Here is a 19,130-nt window from a genome sequence, read left to right on the forward strand (position 1 = left end):
ACCTGAGATTACAGCATCTGCTTCCCTTCATTTAAATTCCACCATTGTAACCACCCAGATCAACATGCATTCTCATTCCAGTGTAAATTCCTAGCAGATGCAGGGCCACCAACCCGCCATGTCTAACTTCTTTCCAGAGGCTAAATCACTTTGTGGTTCTCTTTTTTTGACTGGAACTGTTACTTCCATATGACATTAAAAACAGAACAGCAGGTGACAATATTTTAAAAGTAATAAGATACAGATTGTTTTAGGAATTTTGTGGTATCTCTATAAGGTTTAAACACAGGTGGTGGTTTTATATTCTTCTTCCTCTTTTCATAATTAACATCAGATGTTTAAAAACTCATGTATTTTTCATAAGCATAGACTTGTCAATGAAAATATTTGTTTCTAAGATAACTGTGGACTGTTACTGGGTAATGTTTATTAAAATAGTTTTATGATGCTTTTCTGAAATGTTAACAATCACAGTTTCCTTCCTCCGAGCTCAGGGCAGTGTAAAGAGTTTGCATTTTATCCTCACAACAACTCTGGAAGGCAGGCAAATCCAAGAAAATGCTGCCCAAGTGAGCTACCCAGTGTGTTTTATCTCTCAAAACAATTCAAAGTACTGTGTCAAAAGACTAGTTTCTGCCTGTTTGAGCAAGAGCCGACAGTTGCCTATCCCCCCACGTTTGAATGGAAACACATAGGGAAGCAGCCAATGAGGTCATACCTTTGGTGCTGCTGGGAGGCATTTGGAGGGATATCAGCTCTCCTTAGCTGCTCTGGCTGGCAGTCTTTTACCTTCTCATCTGGCATTCTTCATAGCCTTTACCCCCTCTTGGCTTGTCTCCCGTCTTCTCTTTTGAATGGGAGCATTTGGGCTGGGCATCTTTACAGTAGCAAGGAGACAAAAAGAAGAAAGTGGTCCCTGCAGTGGCGAGAAAATGAGGAGGATTTTCATGTTCCCTCCATTTTGACAGAGAGTTTTTTGGGGAATCATGGTGGTTGTGGGTGGAGCACCAGCTGTGAGGCTTGGGGGCAGTGTATCCTTATGACCTCATGGCCCCAGCCTTGAAATCAAGGCAGACAGTGTCACCTGGCCTCCATGTGGCCTCCACAGTTGCTACAAGCTGGCGGCACATGCAAGAGCCTGGGTGCTGAGGCTCTGAGAAAACAACGCAAAACCTGCTTTGAACCTACCTGCCAATTTTTTTGGAAGAGCAGAGGACTCGTTCGGAGGTGCGCTGGATAATGGGGCATGAGGAAGAAGTTGGAGAAGGAGCCCCAGAGACTGGCTGAATGGAGCGCTCGGCGGGGCAATACTGGCCTGCGTTTAGGGTAGGAAGCTGCGGCCGCCACGGCCCAGAATAAGAAATTGACCGGGCAGCGGGGGCAGAAAGTCGGTGAGGCTAGCAGGGAGCTGGCGGTGCATGGCGGTGGAGCATTTGTTGGTGCGGCGCTGGCCTGGACCTGCAGCGGGGAGCTGCCAATGTAGTTGGAGCTCAGAATCGTTGGGGCGATAGGAGCGGCGAATCGGCAGAGTGCAACTACGGGGTGTGGCGGTGCAGAGAAGCGAAGACTTCGGGCCTTCGGGTGGGAAGAGCAAGGATCTGGTGTAGAACCAGCAAGAAGTTCAAGGCGGTGCGTGACAAGAGCCAGGGGGGTGGGGCGCCCAGGCCCCCGGTGAGGGACAGGGGCTGGCCTAACCTGGCGGCTAGTGTTTTGCCAACAGAGACGTATCATCATAGCGTCCAGGAGCCCAAGGGGGAGTCTCTACCCCTCTGGTCACTGCAATGTCCGACAAGGTTCGTTTTTGGCCAGAGGAGAGAGGGGAAACACGCTGGCTCATGAGAGCTACTGGCCTTTGGGAACTGTTACCCTGGCATCTTGCACTAGCACTTTACAAAAGGACTACCACCGGGCAAGACAGTGGCTCAGTGGTAGAGCATCTGCTTGGTAAGCAGAAGGTCCCAGGTTCAATCCCCGGCATCTCCAACTAAAAAGAGTCCAGGCAGATAGGTGTGAAAAACCTCAGCTTGAGACCCTGGAGAGCTGCTGCCAGTCTGAATAGACAATACTGACTTTGATGGACCGAGGGTCTGATTCAGTAGAAGGCAGCTTCATATATTGTACCTTACACCAGCACTTTAAAAAAGAACTGCTGCTTTTGCACTGCACACCAGCATTTTGATAGAACTGCTACCTTTGCACTCTGCTACCTCTGCACTTTGCACCAGCACTTTAAAGACACTTCAAGACGCTCTAACTTTCAAGACCTACCAGCACTTTAAGAGCACTAGCACTTTAAAACTTGTCCTCCAGCTAGTGAATCATCTGCTGTGGTATACCGCAGTGCCTCTAAACTGATGACCCTACCCATTTATTATTGCTTATCCTGAGGAGTATTTTTTCTTTTTCTTTGGAAAAATTGATTGTATTTGAACCTAACTGAATATTCTATCTGCTAAATAGAATTGATATATAAATTTTGCCAATAAATTTGATTGTTGGGGGTGGGGAGAGGGTTTTTAAATTAATTGGCTAGAATAAAATTAGTAGTGGTAAGAATAAGTTTTAGTTAGGTCATAGGAAATATTAGTGGATAGACTATTAGGTTAAGTGAGTGAGTGGGAGGAGCAGGATACATTGATGTGCACACTGTTGGTGATCTGAGACTCTGTGAAGACCATCAGAAAGATGTCTGGTCAGGGGATTCCAGTGCTCCTGGGGAGGGGAAAGTACAGTGGTGGGAGCAGGCAAAGTTGGAATGGAAGGAGACTGAGACACAAGAGGGCTCACTCCCCTTCCAGCCTGTGTCCCATCCCAAGGATAGCAGGTATGGGGGCCAAGTGGAAACACTCACCTCTGTCCCTGGTATTGTGCAATTCCAGGCCCATAAATAATAAAACCTTAGTCCTGCAGGATTTTTTTATCAGGCAGGACATGGACCTGGCTTGTGTGATGGAGACTTGGGTATGGGACGGGGAGACGGTTGCTCTCTCCCAAGTAGCCCCGCCTGGGTTCTCCGTTCTTCACCAGGCTCGGACTAGTGGGCGGTGGGGAGGGGTGGCTTTTTTCATATGGGAGGATTGCTCCTCCAAGGCACTTCTGCTGCCAAAGATTATGGGCATAGAGTGTGCTGGCCTGATATGGGATGTTGGGGAGAGTTTGGCAATCTGACTGGTGTACCGTCCGCCTAATGCACCGGTCAGTGCCTTACCATCCTTGATGGAGGCTGTAGCTGGCTGGGCATTGGAGCATCCTCGACTTATAGTCCTGGATGACTTCAATGTCCATGCTGAGAACGTGGCTTCCCCTCGGGCGACGGACCTAGTGGGTTCCATGGCAGCACTGGGACTCTCCCAATATATAACAGCGCCCACGCATCAAGCTGGACACACATTAGACCTGATCTTTGCAGCGGGAGTTGTAGTGGATCAGATTTCTGCTGAGGCAGTACCATGGTCTGACCACTATGCCCTGAGGGCCTGTGTGGATATCCCACCCCTACCCCATTTAGGCAGTGAGCAAGTTTTAGCTCGCCCGCGAAGCCAGATGGATCCTTTGAGGCTTCAAATGGCTTTATGGGATCCCTGGCCTTCTAGTGACTCGCTGGATGAGCTGGTGGAGATCTGGAATAACCAGCTGTCTACAGCCATCAACTGGGGTCAGGCAGCATTTTTTCTCCAGGCGTTTTCCAGGGACCCTGGAGGGTGGGTTTTTCTTCTTTTTGCCATATTCTGGACTTGGAGCAGGGGTAAATAGGGGTGTGTATGAGGGGTACTTGTGAATTTCCTGCATTTTGGTATAGTGGTTAAGTGTGCGGACTCTTATCTGAGAGAACCGGGTTTGATTCCCCACTCCTCCACTTACAGCTGCTGGAATGGCCTTGGGTCAGCCATAGCTATCGCAGGAGTTGTCCTTGAAAGGGCAGCTTCTGGGAGAGCTCTCTCAGCCCCACCTACCTCACAGGGTGTCTGTTGTGGGGGGAGAAGATATAGGAGATTGTAAGCTGCTCTGAGTTTCTGATTCAGAGAGAAGAGTGGGGTATAAATCTGCAGTCGTCTTCTTTTTCTTCAGCTTGGACTAGATGACCCTGGAGGTCCCTTCCGACTCTAGAATTCTATGGAAGGCCTTAGTTTGCATGCCAGAAACTGCACCAGTTATTCTTCCTATCAGCAAGGTTGATCTATGCTGTCTTCCCCAGAATGGTGTTAGTAAGCTTATCATGATAATTTTTCTGCATATGTGCAAAAAGCATGTGATTTAGCAAGATTTGGATCTCTTACATAATCTAGTAGTTTTCCAAAAGTAAGCATTTGTCTACTTTTCTGATAAGGAGGTTGTATTTAGATCCTATGATAAATTGTGGTCCATAAGCCTTCTTTTAGCACATCCTGATTTTTTCATAACCTTCAGCTGGCATTTCCCCTCCCCTCTTTTTTGATAGTCATCTCAGCTAAAGTCTTGGTGGTAAATGGCCGAGTAATGGTGGCTGGAGTTTAGGAGTGTAGTCAGGAGTCATTTTGTAGAAAAATAGGTATTGGAGCTCATTCAGGGATTGTTATGCAGCTGCACCTACTATTCAATGGACAAGGTGGGAAGGAGGAGGTGGAACTCTCAAAAAGGTTCAGGAGCTGTGCTCCTGAGAGCTCCTGCTGAATCTGAGGCCTGAGTGTAGTTTACCTTAGCCAGTTATGGCCTGCTCCCATTGATCAGCTGCTGCAATTCACTATTTTCTTACAGCAACAGGGTCTAGTGATTAAAACAATCAAGGGTTATTTTGCAGTGATTGCATCCCACTCTATGGCACAGGGTTTCCTGGAATGTACCTGGGAATTTAGGCTGCATCACATGTTTGACGGTTGACCCAGGGAGGCCCCTGCAATGGCAGATGCTAGGTGTCCTTTTATGCCTGATATTATTTTGCTACTGGTAAGTCTGTCTGGAGGGATTTGTTGAGTTACTATATATTGGTGGCCTTTGGGGGAGCATTTAGGATTGGGGAGCTGTTTTGTAGATCTCAATGGGATATGGGGCATAGGGTGCTATAGGTGTCAGATGTAGTGATCTTGCGAAACACCATCAAGCATGGTGGTTCATTGCTCTAAGACAGATCAGTAGAGCTTTGGGCAGTCTGTTCACCTGCCAAGACAGGATAATTTGCCTAGTGCAGGCTTTAAAAGGCCTGCAGAAAACAGCTAAAACCCAATAACCAATAGTCAGCAGAAAGGGGAGGTGGGGGGCAAGTTCCCGAGGAACGGATTTTCCTCCCACCTTTCTGCTGGTTGCAGCTTGTCGCAAAGTGCAAAGTGTTGAGTAAAATGGCCACAACAGGCCATTAAGCAAATCCACATCCTTCTGAAGCATCTGATCATCCAGAACAACTCCACTGATCCACATGTGTAGATCCAGTGGTGGGGAGAAGTGTTGCTTCTTTGATGCTGTGGTGCACCACCATGCTTTAAAATGAGTTTCACACATTTATTATGAGATTCATTTCAAGTCTTTTTCCAACTCCCTTGTCTTTTCATTGCCCACAGGGCCTTAGTCTACCAAGGCATTTAGCCACAGGATTTTATAACTTGGAGGTTATATCACCTGGAGAAGAGCCAGAAATGGCAACAGCATAGAATGTTGGTATTCCGCGTTTATTGAGTAAGAGCTCTGAAGACGCCAATAAATCCAGTCCTGTACATAGCTGTGTTTAAACTAGCTATATACAATTTATTTACAATTATGATACAGACTGTCAAAGTGCTCCGCTTACAATTCACCATCCAACCTCCACAAGTAGTGAAGTACTTCTGTACATTTATACAATTCTTCCAGGTGATGGACCAATCAGGTTTGTGCTGAGTCATGCTTACCTCAGCCTGGCTGATGCAATCTGGCAGTCTGCCAAATGCCCCTGCCAGCCAGATCATCTACTGTCATTTAGATCTTGTGCTGTCAACAGTGGTCTGATGCCTGCACATATACTAACATCGAAATGTATCTAGTCTCTTCCTGTTTCTTGGCTTTCTCTTCTCCCACCACATCTCCTACCCCATGAACTATGAATCATGACCCCATATCTCATCCCATTCCATCCCTCAGAAACACATCTATTCAACCAGCAATGAACTAATAGACAGCAAAATAAAGATGCAACTACCACCAATACTTGATGAAAAAATCCAGATCCTCTTGTCTTTAGGATCTGTGCAGAAACCCAGGTACAACCTAGCTCTCACCTGAAGGAGGAAGAGGAAGAAGAGGAGATTTATGCCACACCCTTCACTTGGAGCCTCAGAACAGCTTACAATCTCATTTCTCTTTCCATCCCCACAACAGACACCCTTTGAGGTAGATGGGGCTGAAAAATAACTGCCCTTGAGAGAACAGCTCTGAAAAATAACTGCTCTTGAGAGAACAGCTCTGAGAGAACTTGTGATTGACTCAAGGTCACACCAGCAGGTGCATGTGAAGGTGTGGGGAATCAAACCCAGTTCTCTCAGATTAGAGTTTGCATTCCTAACCACTACACCAAACTGGCTCTCAACCATAAAAAAAAAAAACCAAAGTGGCATACCCACACCCTGCATCCCAGAAAAATAACCCAGATTTTTATCTCTGGGTGGGTCTCCCCGCCTCACTACCGCAGATGTTGAAGCAGTATTGTCTGCCCACCACTTCTTCATATTTCATCTAGGGTATCAGATTTCCAGATAGCTGAGCCACAGGCTAAGAGTCCTTCAGCTCACACCCCAGCAATCAGCCATGGTCTAAATACCTGTAACTGCAAGAAAGAAGCAGCAGTAGTTGATGAGGAGCAGCTGTGCACACTCTGGAAAACAAATTCAAAGGCTGGATCCTACTTCCAGTCAGTCCCTGGGGGCCACTGTTATTAGATTTAATAAAATGTCTCCTTCCCCAATGGTAGTTATACTGGATATCACTGGTAGGGATCCAAAAGCAGGTTGCATCTTTGAGTTCCATGTAATATGTCATCCTTTCCCCACAACTCACCTGTCATACAGATGGGCATTTTGCTACTGCATAACATATCTTCATTTTATAACTGGAAATTTCTATCTCTGTTCATAATTTATGCTGGGCACTGAAAGACTTAAACCAGCCTATTTTAGATTAGCATTTCAAGATTTCATTGGCAAGCCAAACATCTATAATGACTGTGTTTTCATTTGAAGAATGCAATGTTCTTTCAACTTACTATAATAACATCATTCTTGGAGGAAGCAATTTTAACATCTTACAGAGTAAACTTAAGAAAACTTGTGGCTACAACACACAAGTACCAACACTGTAGCCTTTTAATCCATTGACGTTTTCTGTTGTCATGGGTACATTACTGTGCAGGTTCATAAAGGATTAAAATATTTATCAGCTTTTTCATATTTTTTGTTTCAACAGACAGATCTGATATCTATCAACAGGTTCAAATTGTGAGGCTGGACAATAGTGAAATATCTTAATGTTGCCAAGAAAACTGGATAACTCATCTCTTAAACAGCCTTAAATACAGCCTTAGAAACATTTTATATGAATTATTTCTAGATTAGAGTCAATGATGAGGTTTTATCCTTCTTTAATGAAAGGAAAATGTCACAGAGATCTTTCAAAAAGTTTTGTAAGCTTGGTATTAGCAATGTTGTTATAGGATTGACAAAATAATGTGGTTTTTCCCCCTCTTGGTCTTAGGTGGCACATTCTCTTACTCATCATTGAAAAGCAAAACAATTTAAGGCAAAGAGCATTCAAAACACTTTGCAAATTATCTACAGTGAACTATTGGTGAATAAAGACTTTGACGGTAGGACAGTGAAGTCTAGGCACTCAGAGGGCTTCTTCAACTTTAAGAACTGCATAGAAGGCAACATTTAAACTTCTCTTAAGCCAGTGCATCAATGTTAGGAGAAACTGCAACTGGTGGGATCTTAATATATGGAAATTCACTCATAGTCTTGAGGACTTGTTATTTAATAAATAATATTTGAATAAACATTGCTTACTTACACACAACTACTTAGAGCTGAATCCTTTGTACAGGAGAACAATGGGCAAAAATGTTTCATGAAACAGATAAGTAATGAAAATTACCACAATGTGCTATACATTGATCTGCCATCTTCCTGCAGGGTGTAGGGGATCCTCTACCCCAGCTCTTGTTTCTCACTTCCACGTCATAAAGAAATGGGAGACAAAACAAAATTGCAGGCATATGAAATTCTCATTCACTGGTATCTTATTATCCACCCCCCCCCAAAAAAAACCAAAAAAACCCCTAGTGATATATTCTACACAATTGCCACTATGTTGGAAAAAATGTGGGGAGATTGACTCATTTGCTCATTGTTGGTGGCAATGCAAAATGATTGGCTCATTTTGGAAATATGTCATTTGTCAAATTCATCTTATCACTGGTTACATTATTCCATTCTCTCGCCAACTAATTTTTTAAAAAATGTCTGACAAGATGTTAACATTCCTTTCTTCAGACAAGCATTAATTACAAGCCTTCTAGTAGCAGCTAAATCAGCCATTACTGAGATGGAAATCTTCTCAAGCTCCTACAATTGCATGTTGGCTCTCCAAGGTTTTGGACCGTTTTATCATGGAGAAAAACCATATGTTCAACAATCTGAATGCATCCAAAACAATCATGTCTCATGGAGAAATGGTTTCCATTTATAGACTACAAGACAACAAATGAAATCCAACCTCACAATTTGGCTTATCTCAAACAACTTTATCTCTGAATACCTTCTCTCTGTTTTCTCTTCATCTTTCTGCTTCTACTCTTACTTTTGAATGCACATGCTAGTTGTATTCTGTACTTTATTGAAGCATTGAAATTTACTGAAATTTATTGAACTTTATTATAGTTTTTATTCACTATTGAGCTATAACCTCTATTTGGTTCCTTTTCAAGATGGATCTCATAATATCAACCGTTTGTGGATTCAGGTTAATTGGTTTTAGTACTAGCTCATTTCATCTCATATTTACAATGATTGTGCTTTATACTTACAGTTTCTCACTTCATTTTCTATGAAGACATAAACATATTTTGTACATCTTTTAAAAAATGCACACCTGCTCCTAGTTTGTTGCTCAATCCCCCTAAATTTGAAATGTTTTGAGACCCAAGATAGCTGAAAGTTTGCATGCTGTCATATCAATCTGACCACCACTTTAAGGTCTGTTTTACAAATCCTGCTTTGTGTACATCAGGATAGAGGGGGGGGGGATCAGTGAGTGCCCGCAAAAGGGTCTTTTCTGCTGTGACTTCAGTTCTGGGATCCCCTTTTAGAGTGATATGTCAGGGAATTGACATGCTGTGCTTTAGGTGCTAGGAAAGAACATTTTCACAGACTATTATACAATGGTTTTATCTTTGGAGCCAGTTTGGTATAGCAATTAAGAGTGGCGGACTCTAATATGAAGAACCAGGTTTGATTTTACACTCCTCCACATGTAGCTGCTGGATGATCTTGGACCAGTCACAGTTCTAAAGAGCAGTTCTCTAAGAGGTCTCTCAGCCCCATCTACCTCACAAGGTGTCTGTTGTGGGGAGAGGAAGGAAAGAGATTGTAAATTATATTACAGGGTTATTTGTAGACCAGGGTGTTGGATTGAGTGGGAGGGAAGAGCAGGATAAGCTACGGGCATTATAGACCTTTGGTGATCTGTAGCTCAGCAAAGATCACCAGGGGGTGATGTCTGGTCAGGGGATTCCAGTGCTCCTGCGGAGGAGAAAGTATAGTGGTGGGAGCAGGCAAGGTTGGAATGGAAGGAGACTGAGATGTAAGAAAACTCGCTTCCTTTCCAGCCTGTGTCCCATCCCAGCGATGACAGGTACGAGGGCCAAGTGGAAGTACTCACATCTGTCCTTGGTGTTGTGTAATGCCATGTCCATAAATAATAAGACCTTGGTCCTTCAGGACTTCCTGCTTGGACAGGATGTGGACCTGGCTTGCGTGACAGAGACCTGGGTATGAGACAGGGAGACAGTAGCTCTCTCCCAAGTAGCTTCTCCTGGGTTCTTAGTCCTTCACCAAGCATGGACTAGTGGGCAGGGGAGGGGTGGCCATGTTTATATGGGAGGCTTACTCCTTTCGGGTGCTCCCATCCCCAGAGATCACTGGCATTGAGTGTGTCGGCCTGACATGGGATGTTGGAGAGAGTTTGGCAATATGGCTGTTGTACCGGCCACCTAATGCACCAGCTCCTGGGGATGGGGAAAGTATAGCGGTGGGAGCAGGCAAGGTTGGAATGGAAGGAGACTGAGATATAAGAAAGCTCGCTCCCTTTTCAGCCTGTGCCCCATCCCAACGATGACAGGTACAAGGGCCAAGTATAAATACTCATCTCTGTCCTTGGTATTGTGTAATGCCATGTCCATAAATAATAAGATGGCAGTCCTTTGGGACTTCCTGCTTGGACAGGAAGTGGACCTGGCTTGCATGATGGAGACCTGGGTATGAGATAGGGATACAGTAGCTCTCTCCCAAGAAGCTCCTCTTAGGTTCTCAGTCCTTCACCAAGCATGGATTAACGGGCAGGGGGAAGAATGGCCTTGTTCATATGGAAGGCTTACTCCTTCCGGGCGCTCCCATCCCCAGAGATCACTGGCATTGAGTGTGTCAGCCTGACATGGGATATTGGAGAGAGTCTGGCAATATGACTGGTGTACTGACCACCTAACGCACCAGCCAAGGCCTTATTGTCCCTGATGGAAGCTATAGCAGGCTGGGCATTGACTTATAGTGTTGGGTGACTTCAGCGTCCATGCTTCCAATCGGGTGGTGGGTCTAGTGTCTTCCATGGTGGCATTAGGACACTCTCAATATGTAATAACCCACACACAGAAGGTTGGACACACGCTAGATTTGATCATTGAGGTGGGAGTTGAAGTGGACTGGGTTTCTGCTGAAGCAGTGCCATGGTTGGACCACTATGTCCTGAAGACCCATTTGGATATTTCACCTCAACCCATTCAGGTAGCAAGCATGTTTTGGCTTGCCTGTGAAGCCGGATGGACCTAATGCAGCTTCAGATGGCTTTGCAGGATCCCTGGTCCTCTGGCAACTCATTAGATGAGCTTGTGGAGACCTGGAATAACCGGCTCTCTGTGGCCATTGATGAAATTGCTCCCCGGTGCCCTCTTTGCCCCCATCCATGACTAGCACTGTGGTATAACCTGCAATTGCAGTCAATGAAATGGCAGCTTAGACAACTAGCAAGGCAGTGGCAGTGTACTCATGACAAAGCGACTAGAACATCTTATAGATCATTTATGCGGACCTATGAGATGACAGTCAGGGTCACAAAGAAGGCTTACTGTATCTGTGACCTCGCACCCAGCACAATTATTTAGTATGATTCAGTCATTAACTATCTTACCACAAAATAAACCAAATGTTAAGGAAATGGAAATTGGCGGTAAGGCTTTTGCTAGCTTTTTTGCAGATAAAATCTCATCGTTCTGACATGACTTGCCCGCCACATTTGAAAAAGTAAATGAGTTCGAGACACCAAGCATGTCTTCTAATCCAATTTTGGATTACTTCACTCCACTCAATCTGGAGGAAATTCACAGGATTCTTTCCACTGTGCACCCTACTACCTGTGTGCTGGATCCGTGCCCATCTTGGCTTATAAAAGCTAGCCAAATGGTGCTACATACACCATTACATGTCATTGTCAACAGATCCCTTACAGTTGAGATCTTTCCCACACCATTTAAAGAGGCTGTGGTTTGCCCCCTCTTAAAGAAACTATCTGCAGATCCGGCTGTATTGGAGAACTATAGACCAGTGTCAAACTTACCCATTTTGGGTAAGGTTATAGAGCATATGGTGGCAAGACAGCTTCAAAGTTTCCTGGAGGATGCTTCCATACTGGACTTGCTCCAGTCCAACCTTTGTCCTGGTCATGGGATGATTGTGGTTCTGATCGCCCTCATGGAAGACCTCTTACAACATCTGGATCGGAGCAACTCAGCAGTGCTGTTGTTAGATCTGTTGGCTACATACGATACAGTCAACCATCAGCTACTATCAAGTCGCCTTGTCGATGTAGGGATTCAGGGGTTTGCCTTACAATGGCTCTCCTCTTTCCTCAAGGTCGGTGATTGGGAAGAAAGAGTCCCAGAGGCACCCACTTATATGTGGTGTGCCTCAGGGGGTGGTTCTTTCCCCACTGTTACTTAACATCTATGTGCCCCCTTGCCCAGATTGTCAGGAGATATGGGCTGGGATGTCATCAATATGCAGATGACACCCAGCTCTATCTATTGATGGGTGGCCAGTCTGACTGCATCTTGGAAATTCTAGACCTGGCACTGCAAGCTGTGGTATCTTGGCTCAAGCTGAGTTGACTGACATTGAATCCAATGAAGAGAGAGGCTCTCTATCTGAGTCATGGTGGCCTGGGAAGGGAAATCCCATTGCTGGCTTTCAATGGAGTGCTGTTACTGGCACCAAAGGTCAAGAGCCTGAGAGTGCTCCTGGTGTCAAGTCTGATGTTTCAATAACGAGACCTTCTTGATAAAAAAGTTTCTAGTTTATTGTAACATGTTGCAAGACTGTAGAAACAGATTGAGAGACTGGCGAGCATGCACAAAGAGCAAACATTTAAGGTATACATCAAAGGGATTCCTGAGGCAGGGGGCACTCTATGCAGGGCACATTCACACATTGTTATTGTTTTATCGTTCTAAAGCACCGGCTGGCTTTGGGCACTTTCTTAGCACCGGCTATCTCTGAGAAGGCACCACAATCTTGTTCCCATATTCTCAGTTCCAAGCATTGCTACATAACAAAGGAGGGGAGGAGGGGAAGGAGAGCTTAAGCTAGCAGTATCTGAATACAGAGTGGTTTTACCCAGAATCCTTTTCCTGAACCAAAGTTTAGCACTAAACTACTCAGAAATTACAGCAGACTTGACATACTGCCCCCCCTAAGCCCCCTCTACCGCGAGAGGGAGGAGTTTGGTTGGTTTACACTCCAGGGCATCTGGGGTGATGTGGCAGCGGTCGACCAAGGCAGGGGTGGACCCCGGGGATGGAGGATGTCAACTGGATGGCCCGGGGTCTCGACGAATCAAGCTGCAATGAAACACAGGGTGGATTTTACCCAGGGAGGCTGGCAGGTCAAGTTCCACAGTCACCGGGTTAATTATTCTCTTGATTCTGAAAGGCCCCACAAATTTGTAGGCTAATTTCCAGGAGGGTTGGTTAAGGGGGAGATTTTTAGTTGACAGGTACACTGAGTCCCCCACTTTGTAGTCTCCCGCCGGGGTGTGGGACTTATCATACTGCCTCTTGTAGGATTCCTTGGCTGCCTCTAGGTTTTCTTTTATGACCGGCCAGTTGTTGCTGCCCCCCCCCCCACCATTGTTCGAAGGCAGTGGGAGCGTCTTTGCTGCCTCCCCCCCCCCCGGGCAGTAAGGGGAGGAGCTTCTCCTCATAGCCGAACACAGTGGAAAAAGGGGAGGCTTTGGTGGAACTTTGCATGCTGTTGTTATAGCAGTACTCGGCAAAGGGGAGCAAGTCCACCCAGTCTGATTGGCGCTGGTTTACAAAGCACCTTAAATATTGCTCCAGCACCCCGTTCACCCTCTCCGTCTAGCCATCTGTCTGGGGGTGATAGGCAGAGCTTAGGCCCTGTTCCATCCCCACCAATTTGCAGAACTCCCGCCAGAAGGTGGCAACGAACTGCGGCCCGCGGTCGCTAATGACCTTGTCTGGGAATGAGTGTAGTTTTATCACGTGGTCAAAGAACAGGGCCGCTAGTTTCTTAGCTGTGGGTAGTTGGGTGCAAGGGATGAAGTGGGCTTGCTTGGAGAAGGTGTCCACTACTACCAAGATGACGGTTTTGCCTCGGGAGGGGGGGTAGCTCCACTATGAAGTCCATGGAAACTATCGCCCAGGGTCGTTTGGCTGTCTCGAGGGGTTGTAAGAGCCCGGGCGGCTTCCCCCCTCGCCGTTTGGCCATTATACAGACTGGGCAACCTGTGACAAACCTGGACACATCTTTGCGCAGGGAGGGCCACCAGAATTGGCGGTTCACTAAGTGCAGCGTTTTTACGTAGCCGAAGTGCCCCGCTAGCTTGGAAGAGTGGCAGAGCTGCAATATTTCCCTCCTCAGACAGTTTGGGATGTACAGTTTGCTTCCCTTGTACCACAGCCCGTCTTTCCCCTTCTGCACCCCCTCGGGCCGCTCCGTTCCCTCCCTCTCGGTTTCTAAGGCGATGCGCTCCCGGCTGATCCCCTCCAGCTCTCGCTTCCTTTGGGAGCGGGTGGTGACCATGGCCGCCACTTGGGACGGGGAGATTAACGAGTCCACCACCTCCTCCCTCTGGCTCTCGTGCTGCGGGAGCCTCGAGAGCGCATCGGCTAAGAAATTCCTCGTTCCGGGGATGTGCTTCAGGGTAAAGTCAAACTTGGAGAAGAACCCAGCCCACCTAATTTGCTTCTCACTCAGTTTGCGCTTCCCAGTCAATGCTTCCAGATTCTTATGATTGGTCCACACTTCAAAGGGGAGCTTCGCTCCCTCGAGCCAAGATCTCCAGATTTTCAGCGCGAACATGACTGCAAACGCCTCTTTGTCCCACACTGACCAATTGCGTTGTTCGTCTGAAAACTTGCGGGAGATGAAGGCGCAGGGTCGTAGTTTTCCCTCCCCATCCCTCTGCATGAGTATTGCTCCTACGGCCACGTCGGAAGCGTCGCACTGGACCACGAAGGCCCTCTGCTCGTCTGGGTGGCTTAGGACCGGCTCGCTCGTGAAAAGGCGCTTCAGGTGATCGAACGCATTCTGGCACTCGGGCGTCCATTGTAACCCGGCCCCGGGCCGTTTGGCCTCCGGACCCTTGCCTTTAGTCTTTAGGAGATCGGTCAAGGGCAGGGCGATCTGGGCGAACCCCTCTATGAATTGCCTGTAAAAATTTGCGAACCCGAGGAAAGATTGGAGTTGTCTACGTGTCCTCGGGGGAACCCATTCTAGTACTGCTTAGACCTTGGCTGGGTCTATGGCCAGACCGCGTTTGGACACCCGAAACCCAGGTAATCTACTTCCGTCCGATGGAACTCGCATTTAGACAGTTTAGCATACAGTTGGTGCTCCAGCAGAGTGCTGAGGACCTCCCACACCAATTTTACATGTGATTGCTCATCTTGTGAGTAAATAATGATGTCATCCAGGTAAACCACCACCCCCTTGTACAGGTATTTCCGCAACACATCATTAATAAAATTCATGAACACCCCCGGGGCTCCTTGCAGCCCAAACGGCATCACCAAGTATTCGAACTGTCCCATTGGTGTGTTGAAAGCCGTTTTCCACTCATCCCCCTCCTTGATGCGCACCCAGAAGTATGCGTCTCGTAAGTCCAGCTTGGTGAAAATCTTCCCCCCCCTACCGTGCTTAGCAAGTCTCGGATGAGGGGGATGGGGTAGGCATTTGACATGGAGATCGCGTTAATCCCGCGAAAATCAGTACAAAGTCTAAGCGAATTGTCCTTTTTCTTCCTAAACAAGACGGGGGCGGTGTGGGGGGCCGTGGCTGGTCGGATGAACCCCCGAGCCAAGTTCTTGTCTAGGAACTTGCGAAGTTCCTTCTTTTCCACCCACCCCATCTGGTACAGTTTGGTGCGGGGCAAGGTTTCCCCTGGGATCAGTTCTATCGCGCAGTCCGTGCTGCGGTGTGGGGGGGGGGGGTAATTGGTCGGCTTCCTTCTCACTAAACACCTCCATTAAGTCTCGGTAGGCTTCCGGGATTGGATGTATCTCCTCCACCGTCACGCACGCCCTCTCCTTCGCGGCGGGGGCTTTCGGTCCCCACGCCGTGTTCCAGAGGTGGGTCTTGCAACCCGGATCCAAGAACCTGATGGTCTGGGCCCACCACCGGATCAGGGGTTCGTGCTTCTCTAGCCAACCCACCCCCAACACTATTGGGTACGAGCACGAGGGGGCTATCACAAAGAACTCCTGATCCCAATGTTCCTCGATCCCCATGGGGCATGGTTGTGTCTCCCGTGTGCAGGGCTCCCCGCACATCACGGACCCATCCATTTGCTCAAACAGCATCGGGTGGGGCAGCTGCGAGCTTTCCAGTCCCAAGGTCTCCACCACTTTGGGGGAGATTAGTTCTCGGTTACACCCCGAGTCTATGAGGGCCCTTATCTGCAGGAACCTCCGCAATTTGGAGTTCAGCAGTTTCACAGTCACAAAATACAGTCTCCCCATCACTCTCACCGTCAACGGCGCCTCGTCTCGATCGACCTGCTGGTGGGCACCCTTCAGAGCAGCAGGTCGGGCTCGTTTCCGGCTGGCTCCTCCAACCATGCGAGGTCGGCTAGCTCCGCGGACAGGAGCACCTCCTCTTCTTGCAGCTCCTCTTGCACCGCCACCGCACTGCTCTTCTCCGCATCCTTAGGGCGGCTGGGGGCTTTCTTCAGGGCTGGCGTGGCTGGTTTGGGGGGCCCGGGTGATGCTCTCGCCAGCGGGGGTTGCGGGCAGTTGGAGGCCAGGTGGTTTGGGTCCCCACATCTGAAGCACCGGTGGGGACCCACTGGCACTGCGGTCGCTGGCTTTTTCCCTTTGGGGGGCTCGGCTCTAGCGGGGCTCCCCCGCACTTGAGACTTCCCGGACTGGAGCTGGCACAGCATGGCCACCCGCCTGAGGTTATTCTCCACTTCCCCAGCCAACTGGATCCACCCCACTAGGGTGGCTGGTCGGGCTTGAGTGAGGGCCCGATCCAGGATGCTTGCATTCAGCCCGTTCGTGAATTTGTCTATCTTCATCACTTCATTCCACCCTCTCACCCGGGCTATGTTGGCTTGGAAGTCTGCTGCATATTCACGGATGGACCTGGCCCCTTGCTGCATGTCACGCAGGGCCGCCAAGGCCCGCGACTCCTGTAACGGGTCTTCATACTGGGTCAGCAGGGCTTGTAGAAAGGTGTGCACGTCGTCCAGGATCCGGCTCCTGGTCTCGCACAAGCTCACGTACCACCTCTTCGCAGCCCCCCGCAGCTTCGAGCCTAGGTAGTCGACCCGACTGAACTCGTCAGGGAACGCGTGGCCCCAGTAGTGCATATAGCTGTTCGCCTGGATCCCAAAGTAGTTCACTTCCTCCGGGTCCCCATCGAAGGTGGCGTCCAGCTCTCGCCCCACGTGGCACGGACCCGCTGGTGGGGCTGGTGGCTGGGGGGCCGGCACCGGCGCGGCTCCTGCTGGGACAGGGGCTGGTGCCGCCACCGGTTGGCTTGGCTGGCTTCTGGCCCCTGCTTGGGCCGTCATGGGCCTCCGAGAGGTTGCTCCCCCCAGAGCCCTCCCCAGCTGGATCATCAGGTTGTGGACCTCGTCCTTCAGGCTCCCCAGGGCCCCGTCAATTTCTTTACAGACCATCGAGCAGAACATCTGGTAGTCTTCCTCATACGGGTCCTTGGGCTTCGGCTCACCGCCGTCTGCTCCCCGGCGTCCTGCTCCATCCTCGTCCTCCCCGACTCGTACGATGAGGATGCTATCTGCCTCGCCCGTCTCCCCGGAGCCTGGGCTTGCGGTCTCCGTCTCTGCCACCTGGATCGGCCTGGTGTGGTGGTTCAGGATGGCTTCTCGGCGTTGAGGGGCCTGATCCATGATGGTGGTTGAGGTCCTCGGTTGATACTGCTGGGGGGAGATCACCAGTTGGAACTCGGGGGGAGATTCCGCGGCTCTTCTCGGGTCTAAGACGTGCCACGGAGTCACTCCCTCCAGTCCCGTGTCGGGTGGGAGTTCTCCATTGTCCGGAATCTGGTCGGCCATCGGGCTTTTCAAGTTGCCGGAAAGGTTGAACTCCAAAAGGGAGTCTCTCAAAATGTCAAGTCTGATGTTTCAATAACGAGACCTTCTTGATAAAAAAAAGTTTCTAGTTTATTGTAACACGTTGCAAGACTGTAGAAACAGATTGAGAGACTGGTGAGCATGCACAAAGAGCAAACATTTAAGGTATACATCAAAGGAATTCCTGAGAGAGGGGGCACTCTATGCAGGGCACATTCACACATTCTTATTGTTTTATCGTTCTCAAGCACCGGCTGGCCTTGGGCGCTTTCTTAGCACCGGCTATCTCTGAGAAGGCACCACAATCTTGTTCCCATATTCTCAGTTCCAAGCATTGCTACATAACAAAGGAGGGGAGGAGGGGAAGGAGAGCTTAAGCTAGCAGCATCTGAATACAGAGTGGTTTTACCCAGGATCCTTTTCCTGAACCAAAGTTTAGCACTAAACTACTCAGACATTACAGCAGACTTGACACCTGGAGTCCTTCCTAACTATGGAGGTCCAGGTAGCAGCCACTGCTAAATCTGCCTTTATTCATCTGCAGCGGGTACAGCAATTGGCCCCTTTCCTGGAATGCAGTGACTTAGTAATGGTGATCCATGCCATGGTCATCTCGAGAGTGGACTATGTGTCTCGAGAGGCACATTGATGAACACGGGTTATTGAGGAAGACTCAGCATGGGTTCTGCAAGGGAAGATCTTGCCTCACTAACCTGTTACATTTCTTTGAGGGGGTGAACAAACATGTGGACAAAGGCGACCCGATAGATGTTGTTTACCTTGACTTCCAGAAAGCTTTTGATAAAGTTCCTCATCAAAGGCTCCTTAGAAAACTTGAGAGTCATGGAGTAAAAGGACAGGTCCTCTTGTGGATCAAAAACTGGCTTAGTAATAGGAAGCAGAGAGTCAGTATAAATGGGCAGTCTTCGCAGTGGAGGACGGTAAGCAGTGGGGTGCCGCAAGGCTCAGTACTGGGTCCCATGCTCTTTAACTTGTTCATAAATGATTTAGAGTTGGGAGTGAGCAGTGAAGTGGCCAAGTTTGCGGATGACACTAAATTGTTCAGGGTGGTGAGAACCAGAGAGGATTGTGAGGAACTCCAAAGGGATCTTTTGAGGCTGGGTGAGTGGGCGTCAACGTGGCAGATGCGGTTCAATGTGGCCAAGTGCAAAGTAATGCACATTGGGGCCAAGAATCCCAGCTACAAATACAAGTTGATGGGGTGTGAACTGGCAGAGACTGACCAAGAGAGAGATCTTGGGGTCGTGGTAGATAACTCACTGAAAATGTCAAGACAGTGTGCGTCTGCA

The sequence above is a fragment of the Heteronotia binoei genome, chromosome 4, assembly GCF_032191835.1.
Source record: "Heteronotia binoei isolate CCM8104 ecotype False Entrance Well chromosome 4, APGP_CSIRO_Hbin_v1, whole genome shotgun sequence".
NCBI classification, from domain to species: Eukaryota; Metazoa; Chordata; class Lepidosauria; order Squamata; family Gekkonidae; genus Heteronotia; species Heteronotia binoei.